Here is a 15,814-nt window from a genome sequence, read left to right as displayed (position 1 = left end):
CAAAAAAAATAGTGCCAACAGCACAGTGCCCGCTAGGCAATAGGAATTCGGGGAGGAGGGGATGTTTTGAAATTCGATAAAACCAAAAACTTGTATTATACATGATGTACCTTTAGTAACTGCACCTACAGTAGAAATATGAGCATCTTAGCTCAAAGGATATGGGAGCTAGACCAGTTTTAAGTTTTTCAGAAAAAGCCACCTTGTGGGCAAACTAAGAATTGCACCGCATCCAAAATCTACCTCAACCTAGATTTTAGGGTCGTATACATCCATGTGAAAAATGAAAAGGATCCGTCAAAAATGGAAGATGGTAGAGCGCTGACAAGTGCACCAATAAGGAATTGACCATTTTTCGCCATTTCACCTAATTTTCCCTTAAAACAAGGCCAAATCAAAAACCCACACTATGTATGATGTATCCTCAATAGATGTACCTGTGAGAATAAAAAAGAGCACCTTAGCTCAAAGCAGGAGTTACAAACAGCCATTTTAAGTTTTTTTACAAAAAGCCCCCTGGTGACCAGATTAGTAATCGAATTGCACTCAAAATTGAACTTTGCCTAGATCTTGGGCCCATATATGCACATATGAAGGATGAAAATGATCCGTCAAAAAAATGAAGACAGTAGAGTGCTGACAAGGCAAAAAGTTTACAGACCGACGGACGCAGGACAGACCACCACTAACCACCCCGAGCACAGCATAAGCCGTATTAGTCTATGACCAAGAGGGCTAAAAACAAGCTGTGAAAAGAGGCAAAATTTGTCATTTTCGTCATGTTGCCTTTACTGTACATTTCTACAGAGACACTGCATAGTCACTTCGAAAAGAAGGTAGACTTAATTCGAAGGTTGTTTTTACCAAATTATGTTGAACCCGTTGTTAATGGAGCTTATGAACAAATTGTACTGGATCTTTTCTATGAATGTGTCAAGTTTCGTGCCATAATTAATTTCAGAAATAGCTTAAAATGTTAGCTTAAACCTAAATTCAATCTGGTCGAAATAAAAAGGTCGCAATTTTTTTCAGCGCATAACATCAGCGGGCAAGCAAATTCACACAGTGCATCTCCAGCATTATCCTCTCTGCCACTATTACCTTCCATATTCGAAAGTCACTGTACATTATACATTGCGTTAGAGCGAATCCAGCACACACTCGGCAATAATGGTGGTCACTTCTAGCAGGGATACAAATCTTTGTCAGTCGGGCGGGAAATTCAAACCAGGGTCAACTGGGGTCAAGCGACATTTTTGCTCAGTACCGCCAACTGGTGATATAAGTCGAAACTAATATATTTTTTATCAAAACTTCTATATCATGCAGACCTCTTCAACGTTATTTCAAGCTTCATCTGATCGAATAAAGTAACAAAAAATTGTTTTGTAATTGACACTTTTTGCCCCCTGGTGAGGTGGATTTGAGTCGAACCGCGCTAATTTTTTCTAACAGCAGCATTCCCAGTGCTGTTCATGTCAAATCCAAGATTTGAATTGCCTAGGTCTTACGGTTACAAAATACCCAATTTTGTCCACGGATGGATGGATGGATGGATGGAAGGACAGACACCATTCGAATCTATTGGTCTAATTCCGCTGACTTTGTCAGCTGAGCTAAAAATAAAAGTTAACAGACAAACAGACAAACAGACACCGAGTGCCATACCATTATATGCCCCATGCCCTTCTTGGAGCGGGGGTATATAAAGTGCAATCCCCATACCAAGACCACGTAGGCTTAGAAAACAGAACAATCTTTGGATTATAACTAAACAAATCAAATTAACAAGTCAATATAACAAATTCTTTTTATGCTATATTTTTGAAATCATGCTTTTTGAAACGGTTCAATGTTTAAATACCACCTAGTGTGTAAAGAAATGTCCTTTGTAACTGGGTCTCCCATTAACCGCCGAAGGCCAATCAGTGTCTCTACTTCGTCTCCCCTCCCTGCTGCTGCGGAGGTCCATCTCAATTGGGCAGGAATAAACCAATGGGCACATTCGCGCCAGGCTTTTAATGCCTATGCTGGGCAAGTCAGCAATCGAAATTTAAAAGTAAGAAGTTGATACACCCAGCTTATTGCTTTTTGGCTGGAAAATGGGAGTATTTTCATTTGGCTCTAATGGCCCACCAATACTGACCTAATATAAAGGCCTAACCCCCCCCCCCCCCCACACACACATACCCGGGCCAACAGATGACATAAGCCTGGTCTATACACAAGCTTGGAGCACTGACCAGTTGGACGCAATGGAGTAAAGGGCAGGTTTAAGAAGGAAGAGAAGATCACCCAGCAGACTTATTGGAAATTGTACCCTACTGCTGAGGTTACACCAAAGTTCTATGCGCTACATAAGATACACAACAAAGACACTCCTCTCCAGCCCATACTTTCTAGTATCGGTGCAATCACATACCAATCAGCAAAACTATTGTGTGAGATTCAGCCACACTGGTAGGCACTACAGAACACCACATTAAGAATTCTAAGGAATTGTTGAGAGGGTATTGGACACTAGGGTGGAGGAAGATGAAGTGATGGTTTCATACGATGTGTCACAACTCTTTACGAGTGTTTCTGTCGATGAAGCGATAGATGTGATCAAGAGCAGGTTGGAGGCTGACCCCCTACTCAGTGTCAGGCCTAATCTCTCCCCCAATGACATCGCCACGCTACTTGCCTTCATTTTGAACACCACCTACTTCCAGTTCGGCGATACTCTCTACAAACAGAAGTTTGGGGCTGCCATGGGATCACCTATATCGCCCATGGTCGCCACCTTGTTTATGGAGGCTTTGAACAGAAAGCATTGTCTACTACCACCATGCCACCCAAAATTGGGATGATGTACACGGATGACATGTACTGCATTTTTAAGAAACAGTTTGTCGACCCCTTCACAGAACATCTCAACCAACGACATGAGGCTATTAAGTTTACCAGAGAAGTGGAGGATTCGGCTTTTTGGAATCCAACATCCACAAGGGTGACGATGGACATCTCAAATTCAGCGTGTACCAAAAACCAACACACACAGACAAATATTTTAACTTTGCCTCACATCACCCCCTAAACCAAAAGCCTTGTCGGTGTGGGTACCCCAAATGGGTTTTCAACAGATTCGTGAAAACCAACAACCACGCACAGGACAAGCAACCCTCCGACCACAATCCCAGCAAAGGCATCGTGGTACTCCTTACAACCACGGAGTGAGTGAAAAGCTGGCCAGTATATACAAGAAACATGGAATCCAATTGGTATCTAAGCCAGGATGCACCATCTGTAACTTGCTGGTTGCCTCAAAGGACAAGACGCCTACTGAACTGAAAAGCGGCGCAGTATACCAGCTCGGTTGCCATATAACTGTGAGGACACCTGCATCGGGGAATCAGGCAGGCAGTTGAAAACGATGATGGATGAGCACGCTAAGTCAATCCGTGAGAAAAGTCTCAGGTCAGACATGTTGGGCATGAAGTGGACATTTGTGGATGCAAAATCCTATGCACAGAGACGAACGACTGGCTCAGGTAGTAGAAGGAGGCAGTTAAGATCCGAAAAACACATGCCAGCTATGATTAGAGATGGGGGCCTGCAGCTATCACAAGCATACAACAGAGTCCTCAGTTTGAGAACCCAGCAGAAGTTAACACAATGATCTTGAGTCTACTGAAGAAGATTCTAGTGAGAAAATTTCAGGTGAGAAAATCATACTGCCTGTGGTTAGAGAAAATCTTCCCCGGAGTAACATGTACAGTATCATACCGTCTTCAACTGCACTTGTGGAGCCGCATTTGGTGAACTTCATACATAACTTTTTAATTAAAGTGATATAATCCCTGTATTCTGATTGTCTGGCTGAATATTGGAGTTGAGAAAAGGATATGGCCACGAAATGGATTTTACTTTACTAATTGTCTAGTGATTTCTGACTCATTTTGATGTCTTAGGTCCCGCATATGGAAATTATGAATGAATAGAGGTTTTGAGGCTAAATCCTATAGCGAAAGACTGCCACTTTACTTCAACCCCTTTAGTGCTGAAGTTGTATGAGTTGATAATGGTGAAGCAAATCGCTGAAGAAAAATCAATATGATAGATTTCAAGCAGTCATTGATTGTGCCATAGTGATATTGCATATGTGTTGTAGGGTCTCATAGTATGTTATATAAACAACGAATGTGTTGCACTAGTACTAAAGGGTTAAATGAGTGTTGGTTAGGGAAAGAAAAGTGTAGTCTTACCAAGGGAAATATAGTGAATATTCAATAAGAACCAGACTGAGAAATTTGCTTACCAGCAAATTTGATGGGCCCCAGGATTGTGGAGGAACCAACGGTGCCTGATGATGGTATCCATATGCGTAGTAGAGGGGGAGGGGGTTATGACAAAAGCGGAGGTGTGTACAGGGGGAGAGTGGCAAAATGAGGGGTTAGGTGCGTATGAACTAAATGGATGGTGCCTTATAGAGAAGGAAAACCAACACGAAATGTAGATGCGATAACCTCATTTACTACCCGTGGCTTCAAATGCGCAAGCGTGAACCGAGTAAGCCGAGTTATAAGCCGAGTTAACTATTTTATATGAGAATGCTAACACTTGGATAGAACACGAGTTTAAGCGATGTCATCGAATCGATCTCGTGTTACGTGACGTCACCAAAACAAGCGTGGCCTAGTAGAAGTGATTGACTGAATCGCTCAGGAGATTTTCAAACAAATCAGAAAATCTGAGCATAAAAATGCTTCAAAGTCATCGAAATGATCCGAATTTTTAAAAGTCTTTTGCGACGTTCAATAGATGGGATTATGTTTGGTGGTATAGGGGTGATAGATTTATGGTTTATTTAGCTGTTTTGAAGAACACTCGCAATAATGTTTGTGGAATTGGAACAGAAAGAAAGAAACCAGAACACGAGTGATATCAATATGGTCCCCAGACTGTGAGTCTGGTGCCCACAATGAAATCCACACAGCTTTGTGATAGGAGTAACAGGTCTCTGCAGTACCAGTTCTCATTGTTTGCAATTTGTGAATACGTGATCTATTTTTGTCATTCCATCAGCGGTCGGACCATCTCGAGGACCCAAGGTCTTTAAAGGAGTCCAGTAAGTGTGTAGCAACAGAAGATATTTTTGATGAGTCAACATTGAAATCTCAAAGTATCGCTGTGGGTGCACGAAGGTTAAGTACCCCTGCAATGAGACCAATGCCTCCTTTAAACTGTCCCAGCACCTCTCAGACATCGTTAATTTAGTTCCACTCGGTATTCATAAACAGTGCTCATGTATCTCAACAGGTTACGTGGCTTTTTTTGCCCAAAGTTGGAGTTTTCAGGGGGTAGACGTGCCAAATCTTTAACCCATATCTGGGGGCTACTAATTAGCTTCTTATTAGTGCTGATTGGATCGTAATTTGATGCTAAATGAAACGGCCAGGGGCCATTGTGCTATTGTGCTCACCGTATAGATATTTGGTGCTTTGGAATTCATCCAGGTTAAGAAACATTGTACATGTATAGTATATAGGGCAAACCAAAGTCGGTATGACATGTGATGTATCGTTGCTTGGAGTAAGTACCATAAGAATATCATCAAAAACAAGTCACTAATAAACGATATATTGCACTTTTTATCTATTTAATTTTGGCCTCCTGGTGGCCAAGTTGAGAACCAGATCAGATTGAAATTCGGTGTCCTAGGTTACATGACGTAGGGAGTCATTGACGTAGGGAGTCATGTGTACCAAAGTTCAAGTTCATAGCTTTAGTGGTTAAGAAACGTGCAATAGTTACACTCAAACGACCAATTTACGCCATTTGACTTCTGTGACCTTGAAAAGCAGGTCAAATCAAAAACTCATATGATATGTGATGTATCCTTGCTAGGAGAACCTACCATAAAAATGTTATTGAAAACGAATCACTAATAAGCGAGATATCACACTTTCTAGGTTTTCGCTTTTGGCCCCCTTGTGGCCAAGTTGAGAATCAGACCGGACTGAAAATCAGGGTCAGAGGCCAGCTGACCTAGGGGGTCCTTTGCACAAAGTCTCAAGTTCATAGCCTTAGTGGTTAACAAACGTTCCACAGTTACGTTCAAATGGCCAATTTACGCCATTTGACCTCTCTGACCTTGACAAGTACATCAAATCAAAAACCCGTATCATATGTGATGTATCCTTGCTAAGAGTATCTACCATAACATTTTTACCAAAAACTAATCAGTAATAAGCCAGATATGGCACTAATGAAATGTTTGATTTTGACCCCCTGGTGGCCAAGTTAAGTATCAGACCGGACTGAAAATCAGTGTCACAGGTCATCTGACCTAGGGGCTCATGTGTACCAAGTTTAAAGTTCATAGCTTTAGTGGTTAAGAAACGTGCCATAGTTACACACAAACGGCCAATTCACACCATTTGACCTCTATGACCTTGAAAATAAGGTCAAATCAAAAACCCGTACGATATGTGATGTATCCTTGATCTGAGTACCTACCATAAAAAATAAAATTGATAACAAGTCACTATTAAGCGAGCTATTGCACCTTTTACTCTTTTTAATTTTGGCCCCCTGGTGGCCAAGTCGAGAATCAGATCAGACCGAAATACGGTGTCAGAGGTAATATGATGTAGGGAGTCATGTGTACCAAAGTTCATAGCTTTATTGGTAAAGAAACGTGCCACAATTACGCTTAAATGGCCAATTTATGCCATTTGACCTCTGTGACCTTGACAAGTAGGTCAAATCAAAAACCCGCATCATATGTGATGTATCCTTGCTAAGAGTAGCTACCATAAAATTTTTACCAAAAACTAATCAGTAATAAATGAGATATCACACTATTTATGTTTTCAGTTTTGGCCCCCTAGTGGCCAACTCAAGAATTTCTGGGTTCAGTTGAGTTGGTTATTCTTAACACAAGTAAGAGACCGCATTGTAGCCTGATTGATATGAGAGTAGAGAGGGTGATGTTAGAGACGACATCTTGCCTCATGTCACAATCTAGAGACTGCATTGTAGCCTTATGGGAGGGAATAGGGCAGGGAATAGGGCAGGGAATAGGGCAGTGTCACAAGAACTAATCTAAACTCAAGGTAATGAAGGAGAGATTTGCACTGACATACTTTTATGACCTTCTGCCCTGCTTTAAGACTGTTATAGCTAAAGTAGTCGTGTTTGGTATCGAACTAAAGATAATGAACAGTAGGTTTGTGCTAACCCATTTTCATTACCAACTGACCTACTTGGAGTCGATTACAGCAAAAGGTGTCATCCGTGTTTGATATTAAACGTGTTTAAGAGTAGGTTTACCCTGATATACTTTAATGACTTACTAAACAACTTGAACACTGTTAGAGGAAGGCAGTCGCGTTAATGGTATCAAACTAAAGGTATTGAAAGAGCAGTTTTGCGCTGGCCTGCTTAAACACAGTTGGAGCAAAGGCACTGAAAGTATTGAAGAGCGGATGTGACAAAAGAACCGCTCAACTACTTCATTCACTGCAGTTCAAATAAAACCTTCACAACTGTCATTCACCCTAGGGGCCAAATTCATTAGACGTGTGTAACTTCTCCCTGATTAGTTATAGGGTCTATTCATATTCTGTGTAGATTTATATGAAGGACCTGAATCTGTCTATTCAGTATTTAAAAGCTGTTTTAAGCTGAACGCCCTTCATGAATGTGGCCCCATTTGTCTAAGCTTGATTCCATCTAGTCTGTCTGCATCTCCCGATCTACCATAAACCTACATTCTGGTACTTGCATATACTACTTGCTACATTTTCTTGTCATTCATCTCATTCCTTGCTATTAAATTCCGCCAGCGTAGCTATTCAGGCCGCCAGGCCTCTAGTTTTTGTTCTCAGTAGACTGTCATTCAAGCTTCAAAGTAGTCTTACCTGAGAATACAGGTTGTGGGTCCAGATAAAAGCTAAAAAATGGCGGTTTCCAGGGAATGCCTATTTTTTAAATTTCTTCATATTTCATTTAACATTTTTTCAAAATAACATTTAATCACATCTCGTTGCTTGAAATTCTTTTCGTAAAAACCATTCATTCGTTGTAGTCACTAGGTCACACAACTTATTATACCAATCAGCTCGTGGTTCATATTGGGATCAATGTGTGGTCTCACCATATTAGTTGAATGGTAATTTCTATTTAAAATGTATTTCTTTTTGAATTGTGAATTAGGTGTATTTAAAATGAAGAAAAATTTTGAAGTTTCAGTTCAGTTGGCTTACTTATGTGGGTTAGGGGCTTCATTTAAACTGTTGTGATGAAAAAGCTGATTCACAGGTTAAAAGCCGTCAAAAATCACCTCCTGACTTCGTTCAAATCCCCGAAACCCTCAAATAATCATGCATAACATACAACAAAAATGTCATGATTTGACAGGCTAGGATGGGTCTATTTGGCTGTGAAAGTGTCCAAGTTGAGAATCAGACCGGACTGAAAATCAGGGTCAGAGGCCAGCTGACCTAGGGGGTCCTTTGTACAAAGTTTCAAGTTCATAGCCTTAGGGGTTAACAAACGTTCCACAGTTACGCTCAAATGGCCAATTTACGCCATTTGACCTCCCTGACCTTGACAAGTACATCAAATCAAAAACCCGTATCATATGTGATGTATCCTTGCTAAGAGTATCTACCATAACATTTTTACCAAAAACTAATCAGTAATAAGCCAGATATGGCACTAATGAAATGTTTGATTTTGGCCCCCTGGTGGCCAAGTTAAGTATCAGACCGGACCGAAAATCAGTGTCACAGGTCATCTGACCTAGGGGCTCATGTGTACCAAGTTTAAAGTTCATAGCTTTAGTGGTTAAGAAACGTGCCATAGTTACACACAAACGGCCAATTCACACCATTTGACCTCTATGACCTTGAAAATAAGGTCAAATCAAAAACCCGTACGATATGTGATGTATCCTTGATCTGAGTACCTACCATAAAAATAAAATTGATAACAAGTCACTATTAAGCGAGCTATTGCACCTTTTACTCTTTTTAGTTTTGGCCCCCTGGTGGCCAAGTCGAGAATCAGATCAGACCGAAATACGGTGTCAGAGGTAATATGATGTAGGGAGTCTTGTGTACCAAAGTTCATAGCTTTATTGGTAAAGAAACGTGCCACAATTACGCTTAAATGGCCAATTTATGCCATTTGACCTCTGTGACCTTGACAAGTAGGTCAAATCAAAAACCCGCATCATATGTGATGTATCCTTGCTAAGAGTAGCTACCATTAAATTTTTACCAAAAACTAATCAGTAATAAATGAGATATCACACTATTTATGTTTTCAGTTTTGGCCCCCTAGTGGCCAACTCAAGAATCAGACCGGACCGAAATTCAGTGTCAAAGGTCATCTGACCTAGGGGGTCATGCAAACAAAGTTTTGATTCCATAGCCCTAGCGGTTAAGAAACGTTTTATCAAGGTCTCAGGGCCATACTGAACATATAAAACTCAAGGACTATTCACATAGCAGCAACATTTATTTTGTTATAGTCCTGTGAAGTGTGGGTAATACATTTTTTGATTTTTAAAAAAACAATTCAGTGCCCAGGGTTTATCTCTGCAGTGAGTAATGTCTGAAATTGCACCAATTATCTTTCTTGTAGGGGTAGCCGGTAGATTGTACAGGTCAATGACATCATATGACTGAACAACTGGGCACAATGTTACAATGGAAATACCAGTTGCAGATACAGAAACAGAATATACCTTTGGAACACAAAAAAACGAAAGGGACCTTCCTCCAGCCATCTTCAATAGATGACAAAGAAACTACATCAAAGTGAGGGGAGGTTCTTCGGTTTAATGGAAATGAAAATCAAGATGGCTTCTGTGGTGGCCACCTTGGATTGTTGATGGCACTCATTTTTGAAAGAACCTTCTTTGAATCATTGGCATTTCCCACATTAAAAATCACTGCATTCCATGAAAGCATCCTCCTTTAAATGCCCAGAAAAGGATTTCAAGATATTGGATAGTTGATGGCGCCCATCAGCGAAAGGAACCTAAGCTATTGCCTATTCCCACATTGAAAATCATTGCATTCCATGAAAGCATTCTCCTTTGAATGCCCAGAAATGGATTTCAAGATGGCTGACCTAGCGGCCATATTGGATCGAGGATGACACCCATTATAGAAAGGAAACTTCGTCATACCATCGACAATTCCCACAGTGAAAATCATTGCATTCCATGAGAGCTTTGTCCTTTTAATGCCCGGAAACGGATTTCAAGATGGCTGCCCTGACGGCAATATTGGAGGGTGGATAAAGCCCATTATAAAAAGGAACCTTTGTCTAACCATTGGCAATTCCCACAGTGAAAATCATTGCATACCATGAAAGCGTTCTCCTTTAAATGCCCGGAAACAGATTTCAAGATGACTGATCTAGCGGCGATATTGGATAGTGGCAGCCGCCCATTATAGAAAGGAACCTTCTTCTAACCATTGACAATTCCCACAGTGAAAAAAGTTGCATTCCATGAAAGCGTTCTCCTTTAAATGCCCAGAAACAGATTTCAAGATTCCTGCCCTAGCGGCCATACTGGAAAGTGGATCATGCCAATTATCGAAAGGAATCTTTGTATAACCATTGGCAATTCCAACAGAGAAAATAAGTGCATTCCATGGAATCGTTCCCCTTTAAATGCCCGGAAATAGATTTCATTATTGCAGCCCTGGCGACCGTCTTGCATAGTTGATGATCCCAACTAGAAATATATAACGCAATTGGGGCAAATTGCGAATGTATGCCCCCGCTCTGGTGTGTTCGGTGTGTTAATATGTTCATTGCGCGCGTTATTTAGCCTATAAATATGAAATTGTGGCTATAAGCGCACCTCGAATATAAGCGCAATGCGCTTTTTAGCGCATAAATACGATAATATCTTCTCTGTGGCTGTTTATGAAATTTTGTGGAGGCTCTCAAATGACATCCACAATAATATGGCTGTTGACTGGGCCAGTTGGTCTGACAATAGACATGCCTGGAACAGCAATGTTGGTTTTCCCATTTACTCACTACAGAGGTGAAGCGTGGTCTATACTATTTTCGCCGTTGTCATCTCCTTGATCTTTTAAGTTTTTGCCGTTTCCAAGGCGATTGCCTGCTAGCAATTTACACAGAAGATCAGTGGGCAAGCTGTTGACCCTGTTACTGGAACAGCATCAATTATGCGATCGCCTGGAATCAGTCACAGAATATCTGGTACTCAGGAAGTTAAAGACTAGTCACTGCCGGGTAGCTAGTGCAATCTGCTAGAATCAGTCACAGAATATCCATTGCTTACATGCTAATGAATAACAACTGTCAGGCTATTTATCCCTTCTCCTGGTGTCAGTCACAGAATATCCAATGCTCGGATATCAATGAATAGGAATTGCCTAGCTATTTATCTCATCTCCTGATGTCTGTCACAGAATATCCAATGCTCGGATATCAATGAATAGCAACTGCGTGGCTATTTAATTTATCTCATCTCTTATCTTATCTCATCTCAGCAAAAATCTAAGATGGCGGCTGGAGGCCATTTTGGATTCTGGAATGCGCCCAAAATCGTTAGAGAAACTCCCCTACTGAAGACCATTACACCACAGAAGTTTGAAGTGTGTCAAACCTCTAGTTCTTCAGTTAACAATCGGAATACCAAAATCTAAGTTGGCTGCTGGCAGCCATATTGGATTTTGGAACACGCCCAAAATTGATGGAGAGCATCCCCTGAATGACCATTGCACCACAAAAGTTTGAAGTGTGTCAAACCTCTAGTTCTTCAGTTAACAATCGGAATACCAAAATCTAAGTTGGCTGCTGGCAGCCATATTGAATTTTGGGTCAGGCCCAAAATCGACAGGGAACCTCCCCTACACAACCTCATCACACCACATAAGTTTCAGGTCTGTCACTCACTTGGTTCTTGAGTTACAGGTCGGAATGCGAAAAAACCAAGTCAGGCCTGGTAGCCATCTTGGATTTCAGATCGGGCCCAAAATGGATAGGGAACCTCCCCTACACTAGGTAATAACACCACATAAGTTTCAGATCTGTCACTCACTCGGTTTTTAATTTACGGGGCGGAATACAAATCACCAAGTCGGGGACCTGGTGGCCATCTTTGATTTCGGGTCTGGCCCAAAATCGTATGGGTTTCCCCTACCATAGACCATTACACCACAAAAGTTTGAAGACTGTTGGACCTCCGGTTCTCCAGTTAACGAGCGGAATGCCAAAATCTAAGATGGTGGCTGGCGGCCATCTTTGATTTCGGGTCGGGCCCAAAATCGATAGGAAACCTCCCCTACCATAGACCATTACGCCACAAAAGTTTGAAGACTGTTGGACCTCCGGTTCTCCAGTTAACGAGCGGAATGCGAAAATCTAAGATGGTGGCTGGCGGCCATCTTTGATTTCGGGTCGGGCCCAAAATCGATAGGGAACCTCCCCTACCATAGACCATTACGCCACAAAAGTTTGAAGACTGTTGGACCTCCGGTTCTCCAGTTAACGAGCGGAATGCCAAAATCTAAGATGGTGGCTGGCGGCCATCTTTGATTTCGGGTCGGGCCCAAAATCGATAGGGAACCTCCCCTACCATAGACCATTACGCCACAAAAGTTTGAAGACTGTTGGACCTCTGGTTCTCTAGTAAACGAGCGGAATGCGAAAATCTAAGATGGCGGCTGGCGGCCATATTGGATTTTGGAACGCGACAAAAAACAATAGGGACCCTTTGACACACTAGGCCTACACCCCCTAAAAATTTCAAGTCAGCCGAGCAAGGGGTTCTTGGGTTATAGTCTGGAATTCAGTGCGGCGGACGCGGCCGGAAACCACCTAAGAACATAATGCCCCCACTTTAGCGGGGGCATAATTATTGAAAGGAACCTCGTTTTAATCATTGGAAATTTTGACACTGAAAATCATTGCATTCCATGAAAGCGATCAACTTAAAATGTCCGGTTACAGATTTCAAGATGTCTGCCCTGGCGTCAATACTTGATAATTGATGGCGCCCTTATCGAAATGAACCTTCGTCTAACCAATCGCAATTCCCACAGTGAAAATCATTGCAAGTGTTCTCCTAAAAATGTCCGGAAACAGATTTCAAAATGGTTGCCCTGGCGGCCATCTTGGAGAGTTGATGGTGCCTATTATCGAAAGGAACCTCCTTCTAACAATTTGCAATTCTCACGGTGGAAATCATTGCATTCCATTAAAGCTTTAGTTTTTAAATGCCAGGAAACCAATTTCAAGATGGCTCCCCTGGAGGCCATATTGGATATTTAATGATGCCCATTATCAAAAGGAACCTCAGTCTAACCATTGGCAATTCCCACAGTGAAAATCATTGCTTTCCAAGAAAGCATTCTCCTTTAAAGGCCCGGAAACGGATTTCACGATGCCTGCCAATGTGGAACCTCCGTCTAAAAATTGATACCATACATACATCTTCAGAGTAATAAGAAGAGGTGGGGAAACTTGATCACCTTGACTCTTGAATCGTGAAATTTGAGCGACTTCAACAGGCAGACAGTTCGTGCAAAAGCTCCAAAAACATCAAAAACTATTCTATACGGAGCTACTTATTCTCAAGTTACTCCTCGTGTATCCATTGTACTCCAAATCAGCTCACAAATAGTGATTAACAGTGATTAATAATGAAATGGCAAGGAGCCATTGTGCTAACCGTATAGATATTTGGTGCTTTAGAATTCATCTTGGTTAAAAAAACATTGCACATGTATAGTATATAGGTCAAACCCAAGTCGGTATGACATGTGATGTATCGTTGCTTGAAGTAAGTACCATAAGAATATCATCAAAAACAAGTCAACAATAAACCAGATATTGCACTTTTTACCTATTTTAGTTTTGGGGTTACATGACGTAGGGAGTCATGTGTAACAAATTTCAAGTTCATAGCTTTAGTGGTTAAGAAACGTGCCATAGTTACACTCAAACAACCAATTTCCGCCATTTGACCTCTGCAATCTTAAAAAGCAGGTCAAATCAAAAACTCATTAGATGTGTTCTATCCTTGCTAGGAGAACCTACCTTAAAAATGTTATTGAAAACGAGCCACTCATAAGATGGATATGATACTTTTAGGTTTCAACTTCTGGCCCCCTGGTGGCCAATTCAATCAGATTAAATCGAAATTCAGTGTCAGAGGATACATGACATAAGGAGTCATGTGTACAACATTTCAAGTTCATAGCTTTAGTGCTTAACCCTTTCGCGTCCATATACTTTTATAGTGTACCGTAGTCTCTGGCCGCATACTTTTTTGGAAGAACGCAGAAATGAATTTTTTTGCTTAAAAAATCATAGAACTTTTATTGCTTGGAATATGAAGGTGAAACTTTTACAAACTAATGGCAAGACCTTTAGCTACATGAACATAGTCAAAGTTTTCAAAAATATTAAACCCTTGTGGTCTAAAATCTGGGGTCATTCGGTGCAAAAAGGGAAATTTTCCTTTTTTTCACTTCAAAACAAAAGGAAATGATGATAAGAACATAAGCTAATAGCATGTAGTGTTTCAAGTCAAAAGATTAACCCCTTGTAGGCAAAATATTATAGTAACTGAGTGCAAGGGTCGAAATCTTTTTCAAATTTTTCAATGATTATGAACGGTTTTGAAAAAAATCAAAATGGTTTACCTTTAGTTATTTATCACTGAAAACATTCAATTTTGGGAGGAAACATTTAAAGAACAATACAGAAGACAAGCTTTTGTTGTATCCCCCCCCCCCCACCCCATGAAGTACTCAATAACCTGGAGTTAAAATTCCAGATGTGTCATCTTATTTTGCTCCCTTTTCCCAAACAGAACGTAGCCGTTCAAAATGTATTTCTGAGACTTCTGGACTTAAAACTACTTGTTAGTAACAGTTACATGTGTAAATAGGGCTTTTACCTATGGCTAGCAAAATCGAAAACCAGGAACAAATATCACACCATGCACGTGGTAAGATGCCCGACTAAAAGGTCAATACCAGCTCCCATACCGCCAATATAACGTGTCAAAATTTGTATAGATGGCGATACTATCTGCGAAGCAGACGGTGTGCTCGTATTTTATCCCTAGTACACATAGTAGGCTCTACAAGCATTTGAATCGGGGAAGATAGGGTCCCGGACATGGCCGGGAGCAGCCGTCAACTGTTGGGAACGCAACCCGGCCATGCCCGGGAGCGGACGCGAAAGAGTTAAGAAACGTGCCATAGTTACACTCAAATGGCAACACTATACCATTTGACATCTGTGACCTTGAAAATAAGTTCAAATTTAAACCCATAGGATATATGATGCATCCTTGCTAAAAGTAACTACCAGGGTTTCCGCCAGGATTAAATTTGAGGGGGAGCAAAAAAACTTTTTTTCTAAAATTTATTTTTCTTAAAAAGGGTATATGACCCCTCCTGAGACGTTTTTTGGCCCTAAAACCGCTACAATTGGCTCCCAAATGCTCTTATTGTACATATCGAATCATGAAAATTACTCATTTGACAGTAAAACAAACTTTAGTGCTCAAAATGAATGAATCCCCCCCCCCCCATCCCCCCTCTGGCGGAAACCCTGACTACCATAAAAATGTCATCGAAAACATGTCACAAATAAGCAAGATATTGCAATTTTTATCTCTTTTAGTTTTGGCCTCCTGGTGGCCAAGTCGAAAATCAGTTCAGACCGAAATTAGGTGTCAGCGATAATATGACATAGGGAGTCGTGTGCACTAAATTTCAAGTTCATAGCTTTAGCGGTTAAGAAACGTGCCACTCTT

General features: G+C 41.1%; 1 protein-coding gene across 5 annotated transcripts in view; it reads right to left on the bottom strand.

Annotated features, from left to right (window-relative positions):
* Positions 1-15,814, bottom strand: part of LOC135495767 (calcium-transporting ATPase type 2C member 1-like) — a 465,754-nt gene that overhangs the window by 222,119 nt on the left and 227,821 nt on the right. The gene's annotated exons all lie outside the window — the stretch shown is intronic.

This window comes from Lineus longissimus, chromosome 11 (genome assembly GCF_910592395.1).
Source record: "Lineus longissimus chromosome 11, tnLinLong1.2, whole genome shotgun sequence".
NCBI classification, from domain to species: Eukaryota; Metazoa; Nemertea; class Pilidiophora; order Heteronemertea; family Lineidae; genus Lineus; species Lineus longissimus.
The sequence above is the reverse complement of the archived record's forward strand: the minus strand, read 5'-3'. Positions and strand labels throughout refer to the sequence as shown.